Source organism: Mytilus edulis, chromosome 9 (genome assembly GCF_963676685.1).
Source record: "Mytilus edulis chromosome 9, xbMytEdul2.2, whole genome shotgun sequence".
NCBI classification, from domain to species: Eukaryota; Metazoa; Mollusca; class Bivalvia; order Mytilida; family Mytilidae; genus Mytilus; species Mytilus edulis.
Genome location: NC_092352.1, coordinates 67,032,600 through 67,043,860, shown reverse-complemented (window position 1 = coordinate 67,043,860; position 11,261 = coordinate 67,032,600).

The following is an 11,261-nucleotide window of genomic DNA, read 5'->3' as shown; positions in this document are numbered from 1 at the left end:
CTCCAAAATATCACAAATTCAGCAAAAATACACCCGATTCAAACTAAAAAAACTCTGAAACTGTATGAAATCATCAAGATGCTGGCACATCGATATTTCATAGGGAAAACTAGGCACATCTACTCATTCATATAAGGCAAACTTCATGAAGGAGCTGCTGGTGTAGTACAATATATGAACAGGAGCTTTCGTCATTCTTTAGCTTCAAGTTTCGCTATATCTGATGATGTCCTCTCACTAAATCGTTCCGACTTTGATTTTTGAGTTTCGATCTCCCTTTCATTTCTTCCTCGGCCCAGCCAGTCAACACTGAGCTTGTAAGTTCAAACCCCGATCGTGTGGGTGCACTCGACTCCAATCTTAATTGATTATGATTGTCTGTTTTCCTATCGAAGTTCGGTGGTTTTCTCCTGGCACTCTGGCTTCCTCCACCATTAAAAACTGACCACTACGAAATAGCCTTAATACGGTGCTTAAAAACGGCGTTAAAACACCAACAATCAAAAATCAAATTATTTATTTCGCCTATTTTAGTATTTTTTTACCATTACATCTATTTATACTTTTTTTGCCTATTATGTCTGTTTGTTTTTTTCACACATCGTTGTTGAAATAATTGAATTTGATGCGACTGTCGTACAAGTGATGCTTATCTTGCGATAAAACCAAGTTTAATCCACCAAGTCAGAAATATGACAGATGTTATCCATTCGTTTTAAGTGCTTGGGCTTTTGATATAGCAATTTGATTAGGGACTTTTTGAATTGTCCTCTGAGTTCTGCATTTTTGTAGTTTAACTTTTTACAATATTACATGTAAAAGAGTTGCAAGACATAAATGTTTTACAGTTTATATACAAGTGTAATTTAAACATGATCATACTTATTTGGTTAACACTTGTAATTACTTTCGACAAACTGTAGATAGTAATTAAAATACCGCCTGTTACATTTTTCTATAAATATCAAGCAGGAGGCTGAGCAAACTTTACGAAAATCTAGAAAAAATTTGATAAGATAAATAGACTCGTTCCTTAATGAAGCATGTTATTTGAAGAGTGATATAGTGAGCTCATGTTTGTCAAGGCTCGAAATGACTTTCTTAGACTTATAAAGGGCAAAATGTATTTCAATATCGACTTGAAAACCAGTTGCTCATATTTTCTAGTGATGGAATTACTGAATTTACATTGAATAAGGACAGCAAATTTCCGAACATTAATTTCTTTAATTAAAGGTTCTTAATAAATCAAATTGATGTTATAACAAGACAAATTTTCAGTTGAACACAATTCAACTTTTTTGAAAACAGAAACAGATGCAGTGCATACTTAATGCTTTCGGTGATTATTAACATGAAAGAAAAAGTGCATACTGCTAACCCATTTTTTGAAGTGCATATTAATGTCTGCCCTGGCACAACATCACAGTGTAGTTATATATTTCATACAGATTCTGATAAGACAAGAACAGAACAGAACAGACATTGCGTGGTTCAAATCCTTTAATCTCTTTGTCATTTTTTTTTATATCAAAAAAACATCCACAAGGTATTTAGGAACACTTTAATTTCCATTCTGCACGATATTGAAAGAATATTACAGTTGAAAACTGATTAAGTTGTCTACAAAAAATACTTAAAAAGTAGTTGAATTCATCCTCTAATAAGGTTTAATTAATTTTCAATCAAGGTTTATCTAGTATGATGATTAATCCTTATCCAATGGTGTCTTACTTCCTTACATTAAACACTTACCTTTCTTGAGGAAGGCTAATCTAAAAAAAAAAAGAGATTCAAAGTCAGGTTCCTTGACTTTTAGATTTCAGATCGTTTTATGTTATATGTTTCTTTTTTAATTTTACTTTGACCTTAAATTGTTTTATTCCCACATATGTACCAAATTAAAATAACACAATATAATTACGGTGTGACTGCTTTCAATGATTTTCATGAATATACATTCATAATTTCAAATGAAAAACCGAAACATTGTGATTCATGTTGACATACATACCTACATGTACCTAGTTTATCGAAATAAACAATGAAAAAAAATTAATGAAGGTGAATTTTCAATGTTAAACTTAGTAGAATGTAGCTGTTGGAACATATTTTCCAAAAGAATTGATTCTCATCTGTTCCGTTGGTAGATATAGTCGAGCATTTCAGGTTTTAATCGAATACCTTTTTTTCAATTTACCTTTGAGGTCGGTACTTTTTTTCAAATATTATCAAACCAATAATTACAGAACGCGCGTTCAACATTTTGGCTTCATGAGCATATGTAATTATAAAATTAATACCATTGCACTTTCGACACTTTTCAATGTAAAATATTCTGTGATGTTTCGATAGGATAATTACACACATACAAGAATAAATTGATACAGTAATAAGTAATATATTGGACATGTTTCGCATGTGATATGCATTTTAACTATTTATTTATTTAACGAAGACTATTGCAATAATTTTTACAGGGTGAAAATAATACAACTGAAGCTTCAATCGGTGCATGCAGTGATATCCATTTCATATCAAAGAAGTAAAATGTAAATTAACTTTGTAAACACACTGTTATCACTGATGTTGTTTGTTTCACTAACTTTTCAAGTTTTTGAACATCCACAATACCACAATATGGAATTGCATTTATAAATGTTTTTACATCATTGCTTTTTGCTTACATTTCAATAGTCAATTTTCTGTTATTACTTTTTCACTTTTACGGCCTAGTATCTTTAATGATTATTTACTCTCCCAAGCTGACAAAACAACAATGTGCCGTATTTAAACATGCTTGTAACCACTTAAACTTTCTTGTTTACTGAGTGAAATTGCAAAGATAGCAGCAAATTCTCATCATGTTAAAGGCAACAGTAGTATACCACTGTTTCGAAACTCATAAATCCATTGAGAAAACACAAATCCAATGTTCAATTTTACAACTATAAGAGGGAAACAACGAAAATATAGAAAAACTGTAGTGCAACAAAATCAAACACAAACATACATATACACTTACTTTTTGATAGCAACTGCCATATTCTTGAATTAGAACATAGCTAGCCAGACCTCCCGAATAACAACGGACATCTTCCTTTAACATACGTTTCTATACACGTTATGTCTTCATGATTGAATAATATATTTTACGTTCAAAACCGTCTCATACAAAAAAAGTATTTTTACAAAATGAAACGCAGCCGAACAGTTTTTGACAGCAAATATTGAAATAATCAAATGTTTTATGTTTTCCAATGAGACTTGTCTTCATCAGAAACGATCTAAAATAAAAGTTAACATACGAGTCACCGTACGCCCTTTAACTATATTGAGAAAACTAGCTGCCTTATGTATGTACAAAACCAAAGACGCATTTGAAATACAACAACACACGGCAACCACCAAATTGAAGACTACTGCTTTGAAACAGAAAAATACAGAGTGAAGCAGAATAAAAAAAAAAAACGCTCGCGAGTACTAACCAATCCAGTACCCTAGGGCAATGGTGTATGATCATAACCCAAAAACAAACGAAACCAAACAATAAACGAAAATATAATTACACGACAATACAACCAATTATAGGCTCTTTGAATGCGTTAATCCCTCCCATTTCTATGAAAGGATTTAGTCTTAGGTTAGTGTATACAGTATAATAGTATCTTTTTATTTATATGAACCATTGCCGATGGATGTTTTTTGTAGATTCTACTTAATTGTATTATTCGATCATTTATATAATGTAGCCGAAAGATTACTAGAAAATCGCCTACTTTGTCAGTATCTTATATCCTCCATTCCATAATATACAAATTTTCATCATTTATACACCATTAATGTATCTGTGTGGGAAAATGATTTCCTTCACCCTCCCGATGTTACATTTCTATTACATATATATACATTATATATGGTGTGTTAAATTATATATCATTCGGCATTAATATATCTCCTTCTGAATAAGACTGGAAAATAAGATCTTCTTGATCATTTATAACCTTCATAAAGGCATTAATCAATCAAAAGGGAAAATAATACTTATTTTTATGTATTTAATCAAATACTTGTTCTTGTATTAAACAAACATTAATCTAGATTCTCTAAGACACGTTTATTATTCTGTTTACTGTTGCAATGACGTGACGCCATAACATGATTTACTTCTATTTTAATCAGAAAGAGGTTGAAACATTGCCTTTCCAAACCAAAAAACATCAATTGCAACTGTCAACGTTTTGCTAAAAAAATTAAATCTAACAAGTTTTTGCTAGCATATATTTATTTACCTCTTATAGAAGCTGTTGAAATTCTGTTTCTTTTGCTGTTTATGCGTGTTGAAATGTTTTGGTTTTTCATCGCATTGCTTCTATTGCTCATGGGGAATTCGTAAAAGTTATGACAGATTATACACACATTGTTAAACCTCGAAAGAACATTAAAATGAAGTACAAAAAACTCATTTATAAAGTTAAAGTGACATAATAATAAAAAGTGCCCAAAACATTTCAAACCTTGCAAAGGCCATCTATTTGTTGTGGTAGAAACAGCTTTAGATTACACTTGCTTTAAAACTTCAGCGACAGTGAGGTTATATAAATTACCGCATCAAATATTTGTCATGCTAAAACAAGAAATGTTGAATACTGAGCATAAGATAACGTCGTGGAATACAAGTGAAATGTGAGACAGCAGATTTAAACAAGTTCTTATAAAATCATCAAAGATAAGAAGCTTATAGCTTAGTACGTCAAATGCGGACTTTCTTTACAGCCGACTCGGTAGTGGTGTTCAAATAAAGGAAGATGGAATAAAGATCAAGTCATAATGTTCACGAGCGTTGACAAACTTCAATAAAATTGAGAAAGGAAATGGTGAATATGTCAAAGCGACAACCACCCGACCATAGAGCAAACAACAGCCGAAGGCAACCAATGGGTCTTCAATGTAGCGAGAATTCCCGCACCCGTAGGTGTCCTTCAGCTGGCCCCTAAAATATGCATAATAGTACAGTGATAATGGACGTCATACTAAACTCCGAATTATACACAAGAAACTAAAATTTAAAATCATACAAGACTAACAAAGGCAAGAGGCTCCTGACTTGGGACAGGCGCAAAATTGCGGCGGGGTTAAACATGTTTATGAGATCTCAACCCTCCCCCTATACCTCTAGCCAATGTAGAAAAGTAAAAGAATAACAATACGCACATTAAAATTCAGTTCAACAGAAGTCCGAGTCTGATGTCAAAAGATGTAACAAAAGAAAATAAATAAAATGACAATAATACATAAATAACAACAGACTACTAGCAGTTAACTGACATGCCAGCTCCAGACCTCAATTAAACTGATTGAAAGATGATGTCTTCATCATATGAATATCAGGTACAATCCCTCCCGTTAGGGGTTTAGTATCATACTATCATAAAATATATGAGAAGAACATAACCCGTGTCATGCCAACAACTGTTTTTTTAGAAATAAATGTGTTTAGTTCCGATGCAAAGACCCTATCAGTGAATCAATGTTAAAGCCAAAATATGCAATCTTTAATGACCTGACAACAGTATCGTAACTATATCCCCTTTTAATAAGTCTATTTAAAGGTTTTGTTAGTTTCTGAGGAGAATACTGACATTTTTGTGCTTTATAAAGAATATTTCCATAAAATTTTGGATGTGAAATACCTGAACGTATAAGATGTCTGCATGTTGAGTTATATTTACGAATTATCTCCTTATACCGGTGATAAAATTTAGTAAATGTTTTGACCAGTTTGTGATATCGAAAACCCTGGTGTAATAATTTTTCAGTAATACATAAATTTCTCTCGCTAAAATCTAATACATTGTTACATACACGAGCGAATCGTACAAGTTGAGATATATAAACACCATAAGATGGTGACAAGGGAACGTCACCATCTAAAAATGGATAATTAACAATAGGAAATGAAAAGTCATCTCTTTTATCATAAATTTTTGTATTAAGCTTCCCGTTTATGATACAGATATCAAGATCGAGGAAAGGGCAGTGGTCATTGTTATCATTAGCTTTATTTAAAGTAAGTTCTACAGGATAAATTAAAGTAAGTTCTACAGTTCAATAGTTGAGCCAAATCTTTCTACAATTTTCGTGCCTCTTGGTAGAAAAAACATAATATTTAAGAGTGTCGTCTGCTCTTGTCATGAACAATAAGTGTTCATCTATATTAACTTTCATTCGGTCGTGTGTTACTAGCACAACTTGTGAAACAATCTGCAAAGATCTTAGACTTGACATATCCCTTACTTAAACGATATTGTACATGTATGATGCACTTTTACAGATAAAAAAGTTTTTTTTCTGTAATTGAATTAATAATTACTGCCGCTTTCGAACATGGAACAGGAAATCAATTATATTTGAGTTTATCAATCACTTTCTGGATTTCTGAATGGTTTTGGTTAACAGTTATTCCTTCCTCTTGTTTTCCATTGACCACAAGTTTGTGTCTTAGCCGTCATCAATGTTAGATAGCTTTCAAGGTAAAATGAATCTTACTAGTACATAACTTAGCCCAAATTAAAGTTATACTAATTACTCTCAACACATATACGGTAAATTTCCACTACCTTTACAATTGTTATCTTATGTGTGGTTAACAGGTATTGTGGTCAACTCGAATACTTTGATACACTGGTTTTCTAGTGTTGATTACGCGGTCATAAACATATCGTTTTTGTCATTTATTTGTTTTGTTTTGTTTTGTTTCGTATTTGTTATTGTTTTTTTTCTAATTAAAGAAAACAATATTCATTTGGAATTTGTGAGCAGTAATGATATGCATGTAACGGAGTTGTATAAGTTGTGTCTTAACATGTTGTCATGTATTATTTCGACAATAAATATAGTAAACTAAATAAACTTTTGAAACGTATTAAAACTAATGCTGTCATAAACAGAGCAACTATACATTTCAATGCTCTTCAAGCATGTCAAATTCGTACTTAATTTGGAATGGCATTTGAACTTTACTGATTTGTGCTTAACTGTACAACCAAAATAAACTGAAAAACCAGTCCAAATGATAAAAATCCTGTATCGAATGCAGTCATTTATTCAGAGGCAATTTAGGTTTTGAATTAGTTACATGTTTTTTCATCAATTATACTTTTATTTTCAAATAAAGAGGAGTTAATGAATATATATGTGTTTTTAATGATTCTGAAACCTTTGACATTCTGATGCAAATAGTAATAGTTCGCATGAAATATCCCTTAAATAAAAGTGTTAATAAATCTAAATCAGATATAACAGGCAAAAGTAGATATTGTTCATTACACTTAAGGAATAATTGATGGTATTAAAGGCTTCAACCATTTATCAGAAACTGTATTTCGGTATTTTCCTTATACTTTATTAAACTTTATTGATGGCAGTTATACATTAACAATAAACATTTAGAACACCAGGGTGCAATGGCCGTACTTTAACTAGCTAATAGGATACGACGAAAACACGTCAGATATACAGTAAACATGATTATCCATAACAAATACAGCCATTTGGTAAAAAATAACTTTCTTTCGCCGTTATACGTAATCATTTTGAAAATGTGTTTTGACATCAGACTCGGACTTCTCTTGAACTGAATTTTAATTTGCGTATTGTTATGCGTTTATTTTTCTACATTGGCTAGAGGTATAGGGGGAGAGTTGTGATCTCACAAACATGTTTAACCCCGTCGCAGTTTTGCGCCTGTCCCAAGTCAGGAGCCTCTGGCCTTTGTTAGTCTTGTATTATTTTAATTTTAGTTTCTTGTGTACAATTTGGAAATTAGTATGGCGTTCATTATCACTGAACTAGTATATATTTGTTTAGGGGCCAGCTGAAGGACGCCTCCGGGTGCGGGAATTTCTCGCTACATTGAAGACCTGTTGGTGACCTTCTGCTGTTGTTTTTTTCTATGGTCGGGTTGTTGTCTTTTTGGCACATTCCCCATTTCCATTCTCAATTTAATTTGTTTTTAAAAATTGGAGAAATTGGTTGTTCGTCTATTAACACAGCATACATGTGCCCTAAAAACACGTATACCAGTCGCCAATAATAGGCAGGTATCATACACACTAAGTTTCACATTTTTTTGGATCACAACTCTCAATAATTAAATTAATATCAATTAGAGAAATAAAAAAAAGTTATTTCAAATAAAAGTTAAGACTCACACGTGTACAGTAGAGATAATGAAAATGAAAACAACATGAATTTTTAGAGGTGCTGTAAATGTTATGCATTCGAAGTGCTTTTTGGGATTGAACTTATCTGGAACGCTCGACAACTAAACAGTTGAAGAGCTATATGGCTAAAAATCACATAAAAATCACCCAATATCGTCTTTGCCTGAGGGAGTAGAAACCTTACTATTTTAAAATTTTAAAATTTATAAGCGGACGATTTTAGAAACTTTTGTTACAACACATGTCAGTACAACAGTACTGACTTCCGAGCTTATGATACATTCGGGGCCTGATAGTCCACCAGCAGAGTATTCGCTTTTTTGGATCCCTTACATAAAATATAGTGATAAAATAAATAAAATAAGTTCTATCAAAACAATAACCGATAAAAAAAATTAAACCCAATTAAACCGTACCAAAGCTTGTTCGGGGTTATACTGAAAGCAAACTTAAAACAGTAACCTGCTGATATGAAAGTTGATAATGTGTTACATAGAGGATATCATCAATAGTATTGTATAAGTGAGAGGCCAATACCAGTATAGATACTACAAGAAGTGTGTTCAGCCCGAAAAAAAATGATTTGACGGAAAAGTCATTAGGTTTATAGTTTTAGTTATAATGGTACCACAAAATCATGAAGATGAAATTTCTAAAGGTGAAAAAATATTATCATAATAAAATTTAACATGATAGTAGAATAAAAACAATGTTGACATCTTGATCCGCCAGTTATAACAAAAAATGTTAATGAAATGATTTATTTTATTGGAAATCAAAGACGTTGTTACAAACACGAGCATATTTACTAAGTAAGACATAATTTTTCCTTAAGACGAATTTAGACAAATACTCATCAAAAGAAAGAGTTATTAGTAATATGTAAACGTTGAGTCGATATCTTGAAATGTGTTGAGTAGGGCTTCATATTGCCTTTGCTTATACTATCAGTGTTGTTTTAGTAAGTCTTTGTAGGTTTGTCTGGTTCAGTCTTGTCTGTCAGTTATTTTGAAATCCTTTTCCATCATTACAAAATACCCCATATTCTGTTAAGATTAGTTATGTTTACTGAATTGGTGATGTCTAGAGTCAGACCGGAGACATTAGACGATCTGCTATCATCATATGTTACATTATCAGATGATATGAGAGAGGGACAAAAGATACTAGAGGGACAAAAGATACTAGAGGGACAGTCAAACTCATAATTCGAAAACAAACTGACAACGCCATGGCTTAAAATGAAAAAGACAAACAGACAAACAATAGTACACAGGACACAACATAGAAAACCAAAGAACAAGCAACACGAACCCCACCAAAAACTAGGGGTGATCCCAGGTGCTCTGGAAGGGTAAGCTGATCTTGCTCTACATGTGGCACCCGTCGTGTTGCTCATTTTATAACAAATCCGGTAAATATTCTAATTCGGTAGGTCACATTCATAAGTTTAGACTTACGAATGTATTTTACTAGAGTAATGCTGAATGTGTCATTAAATATAGTAGAGCAAGATCTGTTCTGTAGCACCTGGTTTCATGTGGAGATTCATGTTGCTTAGTTTCCGATTTCTGTTTAATGTTTTATGAACATATTTGTTTTGGTCGCTGTTTTTTCGTTTGTCATTTTGTGTGTTTAAATTTCTCTTGTAATTTGTATTGTCTCCTTGGTAGGTAAATGTAAATTATGATATCAAGATTTAAAAAGGACAAAGGGATGTTCTGGTGACTAAATGTGAAGTTTTGCCGTAAACTGTGATTAGTCATCACCAGTTGGTTGACTGTTATTGAAAATCTGTATCACAGATGACGACGGATATGTTCCAATTGTCGCAACCACAAGCCCATCCTCTTTTTCTTGACCTTTCGAATCAAACATATCACATGCTTTTTGCTTACGTTATGTTCTTCTCAAATATTTTATGATAATAAAGCCCTAATGGGAGGGTTTGTGCTTGATTTTTCATATGATGAAGATATGATCTTTCAATCAGTCAAGTTGAGACCTTGACCTGGAAAAGTCCTTTGAGAATTTGGACTGTTTCAATTGTGTTGATTATTGTCATTTTATTTACTGTAGTTTCTTTTGAAATAAATAGTACAGTGTGTATTGTTTTTGTTAGTTTATTCTACGTTGGATAGAGGTAAAAGGAGGAGTGATATCTAATAAAACGTGTTTAATCCCGCATCATCTTTACGCTTTCCCAAGTGAGAAACCTTTTGCATTTTTGTGTTCTGTATATTTGTTTGTTTTTTCACTTTGGTTCAGTTATATGTGTTGGAGTTCAGTCTGACGTCAATTAGCTCTGTTTTTGTACATTCAGATTGCATTGACCGTATATTCATGATGATATACAGTAAATGACCGTTCACCGCCTCGTTTCTAACGCAGATAATATTTTTCCGTTTATTTTCATTTGTGATCTTAGTACAGATTACATGTTTTGTACATGTTATTTCCATACATGGATTTTTTTGACGTCGTACTCCTCAAAATCAATGTTGATGGTTTTAACCCAACACGATTCATTCAGTTGTATACATTGCAGTATAAAGAAATCAACAAGACATTCTTCAACGTATAAAATGTATTTGTCCTCGGCTCAAAACAGGATAGAAATTATCGGCAAAGTATCGCATTCTACGTGTTTTGAAATAGTTTTCAAAGATACCAGGATTATAATTTAGTACGCCAGACGCGCGTTTCGTCTTCATAAGACTAATCAGTGACGCTCATATCAAAATATTTATAAAGCCAAACAAGTACAAAGTTGAAGAGCATTAAGGATTCAAAATTCCAAAAAACGTTGTGCCAAGTCATGTACAAATACATTCTAGGTTTCGAGACATGGTGGTGTATAAAATTGAGAAAGGAAATGGGGAATGTGTCATATCGACAACAACCTGACCATAGAGCAGACAACAGCCGAAGGCCACCCTTGGGTATTCAATGTAGCGAAAAACTCCCGCACCCGTAGGAGTCCTTCAGCTGGCCCCTTGAAAAATATGTATACTAGTACAGTGATAATGGACGTCA